The 13,064-nt window shown below is 61.2% G+C and overlaps 5 non-coding genes across 5 annotated transcripts; all 5 read left to right on the top strand.

Moving 5' to 3' along the window:
* The first annotated feature begins 1,434 nt into the window (after window positions 1–1,434).
* LOC131406617 (small nucleolar RNA SNORD116) lies at window positions 1,435–1,527 on the top strand. The gene has a single exon (XR_009220251.1). It is a non-coding gene; the product is annotated as a small nucleolar RNA SNORD116 (small nucleolar RNA).
* A 2,599-nt stretch (window positions 1,528–4,126) lies between these two features.
* On the top strand, window positions 4,127–4,220 carry LOC131406563 (small nucleolar RNA SNORD116). Its single transcript, XR_009220202.1, has one exon. It is a non-coding gene; the product is annotated as a small nucleolar RNA SNORD116 (small nucleolar RNA).
* A 2,610-nt stretch (window positions 4,221–6,830) lies between these two features.
* LOC131406616 (small nucleolar RNA SNORD116) lies at window positions 6,831–6,923 on the top strand. The gene has a single exon (XR_009220250.1). It is a non-coding gene; the product is annotated as a small nucleolar RNA SNORD116 (small nucleolar RNA).
* Window positions 6,924–9,522: 2,599 nt separating this feature from the next.
* LOC131406562 (small nucleolar RNA SNORD116) lies at window positions 9,523–9,616 on the top strand. Its single transcript, XR_009220201.1, has one exon. It is a non-coding gene; the product is annotated as a small nucleolar RNA SNORD116 (small nucleolar RNA).
* A 2,610-nt stretch (window positions 9,617–12,226) lies between these two features.
* LOC131406615 (small nucleolar RNA SNORD116) lies at window positions 12,227–12,319 on the top strand. Its single transcript, XR_009220249.1, has one exon. It is a non-coding gene; the product is annotated as a small nucleolar RNA SNORD116 (small nucleolar RNA).
* Window positions 12,320–13,064: the final 745 nt, after the last annotated feature.

Here is a 13,064-nt window from a genome sequence, read left to right as displayed (position 1 = left end):
GGGTGAAGCCAGCCTTTGAGCCATGGGAGGTCGTTTGTGGTGTAAGAGGTGTCGAAGAAGGCGTCAACGGTTGAAGCTGGTGGGTCGAGTTAGGCAAAGTCAAAATTCCTGCATGGCTGACCTCCCTGAGGCTCACTTCTCCCCGATGTGTGTGTAGTGTTCCAGGCACCTCTTGGGGGACTTGTTTTGAAGGCCCGGGGGTGCTGCTTTGGACGGGGCAGCCGTGTGTTGACCGATTCCCGGAAGGCCAGGTTCCAAAGAGCGGCCGGCTGTGGAAATGCCAGGGCCCTGGATGGGAATTTGCTCGAGGTTCAGTCGGGTTTTAGCGTGGGTCATGGTGGCCGTAGACCTCCACCTCCCGGCGGGTTTCCTGCTGGCCCGCGGTGGGCATTTCGTATTAGTTAGGTCGAAGAGGTACCTGGCCTGAAGTGGCGGGGCCACTCCAGATTGAGATGGGCTGCTTCTTCCCTATAGCCCGTGTCCCCGTGGTGGAGGCCCTCGAGTCGGCGGTTTAGTTACGGCGGTGGCCACTGCGTTCGCCTCAAGTGCGGTTCACGTGGGGCGGCTTGCGGGGACCCAAGGTCCAGCTAGCCTTAGCATCCGCAATCGGGCGGAGCGTGTGCCTGCTAGCGTCTCGTTTTCCGTTGGTCAGAAGGAGTGGCTGTGACAGAGGGAGTCTGGGGCCTAGTGGAGCAGCCTTCCCTAGAGGTCAGCCGCCTGACCAGTAGGGGTCAAAGTTGGCGTCGTTTCTTGGGAAGTCACCGGTCCTCCGCCGTCGTGTGGCAGGGCTTGAGGCCAGGGGGTCTGTGCGGAAGACGAGCCTTTTCAGGGGCTTCGGCCTCCGCACCCGAAGACACGCACACGCACCTAGCTGCACACCGTCCCGCCCTGGTGGTGTCACACACACACGCCTTCCGTCGTGGCTGAGGGAAAGAGGTAGAGGGCAGGAAGATGCAGGGCTTGCCCCGGGGGAATCCTTGGCCTGGATCTTGTTCCCTAAGACCCTGGCTACGTTTCTCAAGCAGCCATGTGATTTGTCTGCACTTCTCAGGTGGAATCTCCGTGCAAAGCTTGCCGTCGACCAGGAAGAGAAGAGCTGCCTGTCCTCCGTTGAGCGGAGATGCGAGGGAATCCCGGAAGAGGCGTGGCTTACGGTGCGCGCCGGCCCCGTGGATCGCTTAGGACGGTAAGAATTCCTTTGCGCCCAGCTGATGCCGTTGGCTTTAGGATTCGTGGAGCGGCCTTGGAGGCTTCTTGTCCGCGTGTCCCCAGGGGCATGCGGGGTCACGCTCTAAGGGTGGATGGAGAGTTCCCCTTGCTCGTTGGCTTGGATCCTGGATTCTCCAGGCTGCTGGCGGCCTCTGAGGTGATGGGCTCACCCGCTGCGCCACCCAGCCTCCCTTGTGACAACTTCCAGCTGCCCAGAAGGTGCTCGGATCGATGATGACTCCCTCAAATGCATTCCTTGGAAATCTGAACACAATGAGTGAGAACTCACTACCGTCGTTCTCATCGAAACTGAGGTCCAGCACCTTGTCTTCCCCAAGGTTGACAGGAGTGAGGGACAGCTTCTCGTTGATCACGCTCGTGCAGCCACCACCAGGGCGTCAGCATCCTAGGGTCTCCCGTCTTTGCATCAGTAGTTTGACCGCTTTAGTTGGGCGTTCACGAATCGGAGGGGCTTGGTCGAATGGCCAGCCGCTGCTGGCGTGGCGGCCCGGTGGCATCCCAGTTGTAGAGTCGGAGAGGGTGGCGTTGCCACAGGCCCAGGGAGTTCCCGGCAGGGAGTATGTGTTGGCCAGGTTCTGGCTTGAGACGTAGCCCCGGGGGTCTGTGTCTCGAAGGCGAACGGCAGACTCTTCCCTGGTTTCTGGTCGGAGCCCCTGTTTCGGCCAGGCAAGTAGCAGTAGCTGTTCTTGCCTTGCTGCTCGGTGAGGAGGTTTGATCGGCCCGTGGGTTTGGGGGCGGGGTCCGAGGAACTAGGCCCCAGTGCTGCCGTTGGCAGCTCTTGTATTGCACCTCGTCACCCGGTCGACACAAAGGGGGCCCAAGATCGGCTGCGATGTGGACCCAGCACTGAGATCAAGACACTGTGGTGGCTGACGCGGTGGACAGGGAGGGTAGGGCACGGAGAGGACCGGTCGTAGCGTGATTCCACGGGCTTCCATAGGCTGTACCGCCTGGTTGTGTTCCAGCCTCTGCCGTGGGCTTGCCAGGGGTGCCGTTGGGCCCTAAGGGGGCTGCCGCCTGGTGCCTGCCAGGGAAGGCTTCGGGGTCCGTGAGGATGCGCTGAGGTAGAGGACCTTTACGGTAGGTGGCATCTCACTTCCTGAGGAGTGGCGCTCAGTGGTTCTCTTCCTGGTGCCTTGAAGAGATCGAGAGGCCCACGACTGCCCGCCAGCCACCTCTGCTCCACATTGCTTAGGCGAACGTTCTGTCTGCCCCTTTGCCCCCTCGGGCACGGAGCTTCCAAGGTGAAAGCGTTACTCCAGGAGAGTTTGCTTTTCCTGGGCCGGGTGGCTGACATCCTCCTGGCAGGGGTTGGGATTCCTTTGTGGAAGCCTGTGGGCGTGGCCGAGACCGAGAGTGCTGCGATCCTAGGCGCCCTGCCCCGGGGACAGACGTCTAGCGTGGAGGAGGACCACGTCTCCTTGTGTGGGAGCTGTGTCCTCGTTTGCTTGTTTGTCTTGTCTTCGTGGAGGAAGCGTTTGTCCTCTCTGTGAGATCGTCTGTGGTGTCAGGGGGCCAAAGGGAAGGGGTCAGAGGTTGAATGGGGTGGGGTCGACTCATGCACAGTCAGAATTCCCTTAGGGCCGTCCCGCGTGAGGCTCCCTGGCCCTCGTGCAGCCGCAGTGTTGGGGGCTCCAACGAGGGGGACTTGTTTTGCAGGCGTGAGGATGCTGCTTGTTTGGAGCAGGCAGGCAGGGGCTTGAACGTTTCCTAGAAGGCCAGCAGGCCAGCCGGCAACCCGCTGGCTGTGGAAATGCCAGGTGCCAGGTGCCCGGGCGGGAATTTGCTGTGGTTTGAGTCGGGTTTTACCCTGGGTCGTGGTGGCTGAAGACCACCCGTTCCAGTGGGGTCTCCTGCCGGCCCGCTGAGGGCCTTTGGGCTTAGTGAGGCCAAACCGGAGCCCGGTCTGAAGTCGTTTGGCCACTTCAGTTGAAGACGGGCTGCTTGTGTTCTGCTGCCCGTGTCCCCGTGCGGCCAGCTTTCCTGTCAGTCATTTTGCTCTGCTGGCAGCCGCATTTCCGTCACGTGCGGTTCACCTGAGGCGGCTCGTGGGGACACGATGTCCACGTTGACATCACATCCACGGTCGGCGCGAGGCTGTCTGTAGCTTCTCGGTGCCCTTTGCTCAGAAGGAGTGGTTCTCAGAGAGGGAGCTCGTGGCCAATTTGAGCAGCCTCCAGAGGTCAAAGTTGGCGTTCCCGCTTTGGAAGTCACCGGTCTCCTGCATCGGGTGGTGGGGCACGAGGCCAGGCGTCTGTGCGGACGGCATGCTTTTTCAGGTGCCGAGGTCTCCGCACACGAACACACACGCACGGGCGCACGCGCGCACGCCCAGTCCTGCATACCTGCCTCCACTCGTGGTGTCACACACGCCTTCGGTCACCCGTAAGGGATAGAGGTAGAGGACAAGCAGATGGCAGGTGACCCCGGGGGAAACTCTGGCCTGGATCTTGTTATCTGACCCCCTGGGTACGTTTCTCAAGCAGGCGTGTGATGTCTCTACCCTTGTCAGGGGCAAGTGCCGTGCGAAGCTCGCTGCCGGCCACAGAGAGAGAAGACCTTCGTGTCCTTTGATGAGCCGAGGTGCGAGGGAACGGCGGAAGTAGTGTGGCCCAGGATGCGCACGGTGCCCGTGGGTGGCTCAGGACGGTAAGCCTTACGTTGTCGCCAGTTCTGCCTTTGGCCCTGGGCTCTCGTGGACCTGCCTTAGAGGCTGTCTGTCCGCGTGTCCCCAGTGGCATGCGGGCTCGTGCTCTAAGGGTGGATCGACTGTTCCTCTCGCTCGGTGGCTTGGCTCTGGATTCTCCAGGCTGCTGGCGGACTCGGAGGCGATGGGCTCACCCGCTGAGCCGGCCAGCCTGTCCTCTGACTTGTTCCAGGTTCCCAGAATGTGCTCGGATCGATGATGACTCCCTCATATGCATTCCTTGGAAAATCTGAACAAAATGAGTGAGAACTCACTACCGTCGTTCTCATCGAAACTGAGGTCCAGCACGTTGTCTTCCCCAGGGACGGCAGGAGTGAGGGACAGCTTCCCCTTGGTCACACTCGTCCAAACACCAGCCCAGGGCGTCAGCGTGTGAGAGCCTCTCGCCTTGGGGCTCGTTCCCTTCTCCGCATTCGTTGGGCGTCCGTCAATCGGAGGTCCTGGGTGAATGGCCTGGCTCTCGCACGGCGTGGCTGCCAGCTCGCATCCTAGGGTTAGGTGTCGGCGCTGGCGTAGGCCCCGTGAGCTCACGGCGTTGTGTCTGCGTGGGCCTGGTTCCCGCTTCAGACGAAACCCCTCGGGGGTCTGCGTCTCAGAGCTGAACAGCAGAAGTCCCCGTGGTTTCTGATTAGAGGCCCAGGCCAGACAGGGAGCCATTACCCCTTCACTGCCTTTTGGCTTGGTGAGGCAACCGGAGCGTCCGTCGGGGTTTGGGGCAGGCGGCAGAGTTCAGGCTAAGGCTGCGGTCCCGCAGGTGGAGTTCCTCTGCGTGACCCACTCGCCCGATCCTCACAAAGGCGCCCAAAGGTGGACTGTGCTGTGCACCTCACGCTTGTGTCAAGACACTGTGCCGGCTGATGGCTTGTACGGTGGGGGGAAGGGCACAGAGAGGACAGGTCCTAGTGTGATGCCATGGGCTTCCAGGGGACGGACTGTCTCGTTGTGTTCCAAGTGCCGTCATGGGCTTGTCAGGGATGTCTCCTGGCTCTGACGGGGCTGCCACTTGGTGCGTACCAGAGAAGGCTTGCGGGCCCGTGTGTATGCACTGTGGTAGGTGACCCTTGTGGTGGGTGGCATGTCTGTTCCAGAGTGGTGGCGCCAAATGGTTCCCTTCCTGGTCCCTTGAAGAGGGCCACTGGCTCGGGACTGCGGGCCGGCCACCGCTGCTCATGGAGTCCTTAGGCGAACGTTGTCTCTGATCCTCTGCCCTCTGATCTTGGGCACGGAGTTTGCAAGGAGAAAGTGTACCTCCAGGCTGGTCCACTTTTCCTGGCACAGTTGGATCATTCCCCCTCGGAGGACTTTAGCCGTATCTGTGGAAGCCCGTGGGCGTGCCAGAGACGGGGGCTGTTGCTGTGACCCGAGGCGCACTGCCCCGGAGAGACGTGTAGCTTGGGAAACGTCCACGTCTCCTTGCGTGGAGTGCGTGTCCTAGTTTAAGTCTTGCTCTCGTCTTCCTGGGTGAAGCCAGCCTTTGAGCCATGGGAGGTCGTTTGTGGTGTAAGAGGTGTCGAAGAAGGCGTCAACGGTTGAAGCTGGTGGGTCGAGTTAGGCAAAGTCAAAATTCCTGCATGGCTGACCTCCCTGAGGCTCACTTCTCCCCGATGTGTGTGTAGTGTTCCAGGCACCTCTTGGGGGACTTGTTTTGAAGGCCCGGGGGTGCTGCTTTGGACGGGGCAGCCGTGTGTTGACCGATTCCCGGAAGGCCAGGTTCCAAAGAGCGGCCGGCTGTGGAAATGCCAGGGCCCTGGATGGGAATTTGCTCGAGGTTCAGTCGGGTTTTAGCGTGGGTCATGGTGGCCGTAGACCTCCACCTCCCGGCGGGTTTCCTGCTGGCCCGCGGTGGGCATTTCGTATTAGTTAGGTCGAAGAGGTACCTGGCCTGAAGTGGCGGGGCCACTCCAGATTGAGATGGGCTGCTTCTTCCCTATAGCCCGTGTCCCCGTGGTGGAGGCCCTCGAGTCGGCGGTTTAGTTACGGCGGTGGCCACTGCGTTCGCCTCAAGTGCGGTTCACGTGGGGCGGCTTGCGGGGACCCAAGGTCCAGCTAGCCTTAGCATCCGCAATCGGGCGGAGCGTGTGCCTGCTAGCGTCTCGTTTTCCGTTGGTCAGAAGGAGTGGCTGTGACAGAGGGAGTCTGGGGCCTAGTGGAGCAGCCTTCCCTAGAGGTCAGCCGCCTGACCAGTAGGGGTCAAAGTTGGCGTCGTTTCTTGGGAAGTCACCGGTCCTCCGCCGTCGTGTGGCAGGGCTTGAGGCCAGGGGGTCTGTGCGGAAGACGAGCCTTTTCAGGGGCTTCGGCCTCCGCACCCGAAGACACGCACACGCACCTAGCTGCACACCGTCCCGCCCTGGTGGTGTCACACACACACGCCTTCCGTCGTGGCTGAGGGAAAGAGGTAGAGGGCAGGAAGATGCAGGGCTTGCCCCGGGGGAATCCTTGGCCTGGATCTTGTTCCCTAAGACCCTGGCTACGTTTCTCAAGCAGCCATGTGATTTGTCTGCACTTCTCAGGTGGAATCTCCGTGCAAAGCTTGCCGTCGACCAGGAAGAGAAGAGCTGCCTGTCCTCCGTTGAGCGGAGATGCGAGGGAATCCCGGAAGAGGCGTGGCTTACGGTGCGCGCCGGCCCCGTGGATCGCTTAGGACGGTAAGAATTCCTTTGCGCCCAGCTGATGCCGTTGGCTTTAGGATTCGTGGAGCGGCCTTGGAGGCTTCTTGTCCGCGTGTCCCCAGGGGCATGCGGGGTCACGCTCTAAGGGTGGATGGAGAGTTCCCCTTGCTCGTTGGCTTGGATCCTGGATTCTCCAGGCTGCTGGCGGCCTCTGAGGTGATGGGCTCACCCGCTGCGCCACCCAGCCTCCCTTGTGACAACTTCCAGCTGCCCAGAAGGTGCTCGGATCGATGATGACTCCCTCAAATGCATTCCTTGGAAATCTGAACACAATGAGTGAGAACTCACTACCGTCGTTCTCATCGAAACTGAGGTCCAGCACCTTGTCTTCCCCAAGGTTGACAGGAGTGAGGGACAGCTTCTCGTTGATCACGCTCGTGCAGCCACCACCAGGGCGTCAGCATCCTAGGGTCTCCCGTCTTTGCATCAGTAGTTTGACCGCTTTAGTTGGGCGTTCACGAATCGGAGGGGCTTGGTCGAATGGCCAGCCGCTGCTGGCGTGGCGGCCCGGTGGCATCCCAGTTGTAGAGTCGGAGAGGGTGGCGTTGCCACAGGCCCAGGGAGTTCCCGGCAGGGAGTATGTGTTGGCCAGGTTCTGGCTTGAGACGTAGCCCCGGGGGTCTGTGTCTCGAAGGCGAACGGCAGACTCTTCCCTGGTTTCTGGTCGGAGCCCCTGTTTCGGCCAGGCAAGTAGCAGTAGCTGTTCTTGCCTTGCTGCTCGGTGAGGAGGTTTGATCGGCCCGTGGGTTTGGGGGCGGGGTCCGAGGAACTAGGCCCCAGTGCTGCCGTTGGCAGCTCTTGTATTGCACCTCGTCACCCGGTCGACACAAAGGGGGCCCAAGATCGGCTGCGATGTGGACCCAGCACTGAGATCAAGACACTGTGGTGGCTGACGCGGTGGACAGGGAGGGTAGGGCACGGAGAGGACCGGTCGTAGCGTGATTCCACGGGCTTCCATAGGCTGTACCGCCTGGTTGTGTTCCAGCCTCTGCCGTGGGCTTGCCAGGGGTGCCGTTGGGCCCTAAGGGGGCTGCCGCCTGGTGCCTGCCAGGGAAGGCTTCGGGGTCCGTGAGGATGCGCTGAGGTAGAGGACCTTTACGGTAGGTGGCATCTCACTTCCTGAGGAGTGGCGCTCAGTGGTTCTCTTCCTGGTGCCTTGAAGAGATCGAGAGGCCCACGACTGCCCGCCAGCCACCTCTGCTCCACATTGCTTAGGCGAACGTTCTGTCTGCCCCTTTGCCCCCTCGGGCACGGAGCTTCCAAGGTGAAAGCGTTACTCCAGGAGAGTTTGCTTTTCCTGGGCCGGGTGGCTGACATCCTCCTGGCAGGGGTTGGGATTCCTTTGTGGAAGCCTGTGGGCGTGGCCGAGACCGAGAGTGCTGCGATCCTAGGCGCCCTGCCCCGGGGACAGACGTCTAGCGTGGAGGAGGACCACGTCTCCTTGTGTGGGAGCTGTGTCCTCGTTTGCTTGTTTGTCTTGTCTTCGTGGAGGAAGCGTTTGTCCTCTCTGTGAGATCGTCTGTGGTGTCAGGGGGCCAAAGGGAAGGGGTCAGAGGTTGAATGGGGTGGGGTCGACTCATGCACAGTCAGAATTCCCTTAGGGCCGTCCCGCGTGAGGCTCCCTGGCCCTCGTGCAGCCGCAGTGTTGGGGGCTCCAACGAGGGGGACTTGTTTTGCAGGCGTGAGGATGCTGCTTGTTTGGAGCAGGCAGGCAGGGGCTTGAACGTTTCCTAGAAGGCCAGCAGGCCAGCCGGCAACCCGCTGGCTGTGGAAATGCCAGGTGCCAGGTGCCCGGGCGGGAATTTGCTGTGGTTTGAGTCGGGTTTTACCCTGGGTCGTGGTGGCTGAAGACCACCCGTTCCAGTGGGGTCTCCTGCCGGCCCGCTGAGGGCCTTTGGGCTTAGTGAGGCCAAACCGGAGCCCGGTCTGAAGTCGTTTGGCCACTTCAGTTGAAGACGGGCTGCTTGTGTTCTGCTGCCCGTGTCCCCGTGCGGCCAGCTTTCCTGTCAGTCATTTTGCTCTGCTGGCAGCCGCATTTCCGTCACGTGCGGTTCACCTGAGGCGGCTCGTGGGGACACGATGTCCACGTTGACATCACATCCACGGTCGGCGCGAGGCTGTCTGTAGCTTCTCGGTGCCCTTTGCTCAGAAGGAGTGGTTCTCAGAGAGGGAGCTCGTGGCCAATTTGAGCAGCCTCCAGAGGTCAAAGTTGGCGTTCCCGCTTTGGAAGTCACCGGTCTCCTGCATCGGGTGGTGGGGCACGAGGCCAGGCGTCTGTGCGGACGGCATGCTTTTTCAGGTGCCGAGGTCTCCGCACACGAACACACACGCACGGGCGCACGCGCGCACGCCCAGTCCTGCATACCTGCCTCCACTCGTGGTGTCACACACGCCTTCGGTCACCCGTAAGGGATAGAGGTAGAGGACAAGCAGATGGCAGGTGACCCCGGGGGAAACTCTGGCCTGGATCTTGTTATCTGACCCCCTGGGTACGTTTCTCAAGCAGGCGTGTGATGTCTCTACCCTTGTCAGGGGCAAGTGCCGTGCGAAGCTCGCTGCCGGCCACAGAGAGAGAAGACCTTCGTGTCCTTTGATGAGCCGAGGTGCGAGGGAACGGCGGAAGTAGTGTGGCCCAGGATGCGCACGGTGCCCGTGGGTGGCTCAGGACGGTAAGCCTTACGTTGTCGCCAGTTCTGCCTTTGGCCCTGGGCTCTCGTGGACCTGCCTTAGAGGCTGTCTGTCCGCGTGTCCCCAGTGGCATGCGGGCTCGTGCTCTAAGGGTGGATCGACTGTTCCTCTCGCTCGGTGGCTTGGCTCTGGATTCTCCAGGCTGCTGGCGGACTCGGATGCGATGGGCTCACCCGCTGAGCCGGCCAGCCTGTCCTCTGACTTGTTCCAGGTTCCCAGAATGTGCTCGGATCGATGATGACTCCCTCATATGCATTCCTTGGAAAATCTGAACAAAATGAGTGAGAACTCACTACCGTCGTTCTCATCGAAACTGAGGTCCAGCACGTTGTCTTCCCCAGGGACGGCAGGAGTGAGGGACAGCTTCCCCTTGGTCACACTCGTCCAAACACCAGCCCAGGGCGTCAGCGTGTGAGAGCCTCTCGCCTTGGGGCTCGTTCCCTTCTCCGCATTCGTTGGGCGTCCGTCAATCGGAGGTCCTGGGTGAATGGCCGGGCTCTCGCACGGCGTGGCTGCCAGCTCGCATCCTAGGGTTAGGTGTCGGCGCTGGCATAGGCCCCGTGAGCTCACGGCGTTGTGTCTGCGTGGGCCTGGTTCCCGCTTCAGACGAAACCCCTCGGGGGTCTGCGTCTCAGAGCTGAACAGCAGAAGTCCCCGTGGTTTCTGATTAGAGGCCCAGGCCAGACAGGGAGCCATTACCCCTTCACTGCCTTTTGGCTTGGTGAGGCAACCGGAGCGTCCGTCGGGGTTTGGGGCAGGCGGCAGAGTTCAGGCTAAGGCTGCGGTCCCGCAGGTGGAGTTCCTCTGCGTGACCCACTCGCCCGATCCTCACAAAGGCGCCCAAAGGTGGACTGTGCTGTGCACCTCACGCTTGTGTCAAGACACTGTGCCGGCTGATGGCTTGTACGGTGGGGGGAAGGGCACAGAGAGGACAGGTCCTAGTGTGATGCCATGGGCTTCCAGGGGACGGACTGTCTCGTTGTGTTCCAAGTGCCGTCATGGGCTTGTCAGGGATGTCTCCTGGCTCTGACGGGGCTGCCACTTGGTGCGTACCAGAGAAGGCTTGCGGGCCCGTGTGTATGCACTGTGGTAGGTGACCCTTGTGGTGGGTGGAATGTCTGTTCCAGAGTGGTGGCGCCAAATGGTTCCCTTCCTGGTCCCTTGAAGAGGGCCACTGGCTCGGGACTGCGGGCCGGCCACCGCTGCTCATGGAGTCCTTAGGCGAACGTTGTCTCTGATCCTCTGCCCTCTGATCTTGGGCACGGAGTTTGCAAGGAGAAAGTGTACCTCCAGGCTGGTCCACTTTTCCTGGCACAGTTGGATCATTCCCCCTCGGAGGACTTTAGCCGTATCTGTGGAAGCCCGTGGGCGTGCCAGAGACGGGGGCTGTTGCTGTGACCCGAGGCGCACTGCCCCGGAGAGACGTGTAGCTTGGGAAACGTCCACGTCTCCTTGCGTGGAGTGCGTGTCCTAGTTTAAGTCTTGCTCTCGTCTTCCTGGGTGAAGCCAGCCTTTGAGCCATGGGAGGTCGTTTGTGGTGTAAGAGGTGTCGAAGAAGGCGTCAACGGTTGAAGCTGGTGGGTCGAGTTAGGCAAAGTCAAAATTCCTGCATGGCTGACCTCCCTGAGGCTCACTTCTCCCCGATGTGTGTGTAGTGTTCCAGGCACCTCTTGGGGGACTTGTTTTGAAGGCCCGGGGGTGCTGCTTTGGACGGGGCAGCCGTGTGTTGACCGATTCCCGGAAGGCCAGGTTCCAAAGAGCGGCCGGCTGTGGAAATGCCAGGGCCCTGGATGGGAATTTGCTCGAGGTTCAGTCGGGTTTTAGCGTGGGTCATGGTGGCCGTAGACCTCCACCTCCCGGCGGGTTTCCTGCTGGCCCGCGGTGGGCATTTCGTATTAGTTAGGTCGAAGAGGTACCTGGCCTGAAGTGGCGGGGCCACTCCAGATTGAGATGGGCTGCTTCTTCCCTATAGCCCGTGTCCCCGTGGTGGAGGCCCTCGAGTCGGCGGTTTAGTTACGGCGGTGGCCACTGCGTTCGCCTCAAGTGCGGTTCACGTGGGGCGGCTTGCGGGGACCCAAGGTCCAGCTAGCCTTAGCATCCGCAATCGGGCGGAGCGTGTGCCTGCTAGCGTCTCGTTTTCCGTTGGTCAGAAGGAGTGGCTGTGACAGAGGGAGTCTGGGGCCTAGTGGAGCAGCCTTCCCTAGAGGTCAGCCGCCTGACCAGTAGGGGTCAAAGTTGGCGTCGTTTCTTGGGAAGTCACCGGTCCTCCGCCGTCGTGTGGCAGGGCTTGAGGCCAGGGGGTCTGTGCGGAAGACGAGCCTTTTCAGGGGCTTCGGCCTCCGCACCCGAAGACACGCACACGCACCTAGCTGCACACCGTCCCGCCCTGGTGGTGTCACACACACACGCCTTCCGTCGTGGCTGAGGGAAAGAGGTAGAGGGCAGGAAGATGCAGGGCTTGCCCCGGGGGAATCCTTGGCCTGGATCTTGTTCCCTAAGACCCTGGCTACGTTTCTCAAGCAGCCATGTGATTTGTCTGCACTTCTCAGGTGGAATCTCCGTGCAAAGCTTGCCGTCGACCAGGAAGAGAAGAGCTGCCTGTCCTCCGTTGAGCGGAGATGCGAGGGAATCCCGGAAGAGGCGTGGCTTACGGTGCGCGCCGGCCCCGTGGATCGCTTAGGACGGTAAGAATTCCTTTGCACCCAGCTGATGCCGTTGGCTTTAGGATTCGTGGAGCGGCCTTGGAGGCTTCTTGTCCGCGTGTCCCCAGGGGCATGCGGGGTCACGCTCTAAGGGTGGATGGAGAGTTCCCCTTGCTCGTTGGCTTGGATCCTGGATTCTCCAGGCTGCTGGCGGCCTCTGAGGTGATGGGCTCACCCGCTGCGCCACCCAGCCTCCCTTGTGACAACTTCCAGCTGCCCAGAAGGTGCTCGGATCGATGATGACTCCCTCAAATGCATTCCTTGGAAATCTGAACACAATGAGTGAGAACTCACTACCGTCGTTCTCATCGAAACTGAGGTCCAGCACCTTGTCTTCCCCAAGGTTGACAGGAGTGAGGGACAGCTTCTCGTTGATCACGCTCGTGCAGCCACCACCAGGGCGTCAGCGTCCTAGGGTCTCCCGTCTTTGCATCAGTAGTTTGACCGCTTTAGTTGGGCGTTCACGAATCGGAGGGGCTTGGTCGAATGGCCAGCCGCTGCTGGCGTGGCGGCCCGGTGGCATCCCAGTTGTAGAGTCGGAGAGGGTGGCGTTGCCACAGGCCCAGGGAGTTCCCGGCAGGGAGTATGTGTTGGCCAGGTTCTGGCTTGAGACGTAGCCCCGGGGGTCTGTGTCTCGAAGGCGAACGGCAGACTCTTCCCTGGTTTCTGGTCGGAGCCCCTGTTTCGGCCAGGCAAGTAGCAGTAGCTGTTCTTGCCTTGCTGCTCGGTGAGGAGGTTTGATCGGCCCGTGGGTTTGGGGGCGGGGTCCGAGGAACTAGGCCCCAGTGCTGCCGTTGGCAGCTCTTGTATTGCACCTCGTCACCCGGTCGACACAAAGGGGGCCCAAGATCGGCTGCGATGTGGACCCAGCACTGAGATCAAGACACTGTGGTGGCTGACGCGGTGGACAGGGAGGGTAGGGCACGGAGAGGACCGGTCGTAGCGTGATTCCACGGGCTTCCATAGGCTGTACCGCCTGGTTGTGTTCCAGCCTCTGCCGTGGGCTTGCCAGGGGTGCCGTTGGGCCCTAAGGGGGCTGCCGCCTGGTGCCTGCCAGGGAAGGCTTCG

This window comes from Diceros bicornis, chromosome 5, assembly GCF_020826845.1.
Source record: "Diceros bicornis minor isolate mBicDic1 chromosome 5, mDicBic1.mat.cur, whole genome shotgun sequence".
NCBI classification, from domain to species: Eukaryota; Metazoa; Chordata; class Mammalia; order Perissodactyla; family Rhinocerotidae; genus Diceros; species Diceros bicornis.
The sequence above is the reverse complement of the archived record's forward strand: the minus strand, read 5'-3'. Positions and strand labels throughout refer to the sequence as shown.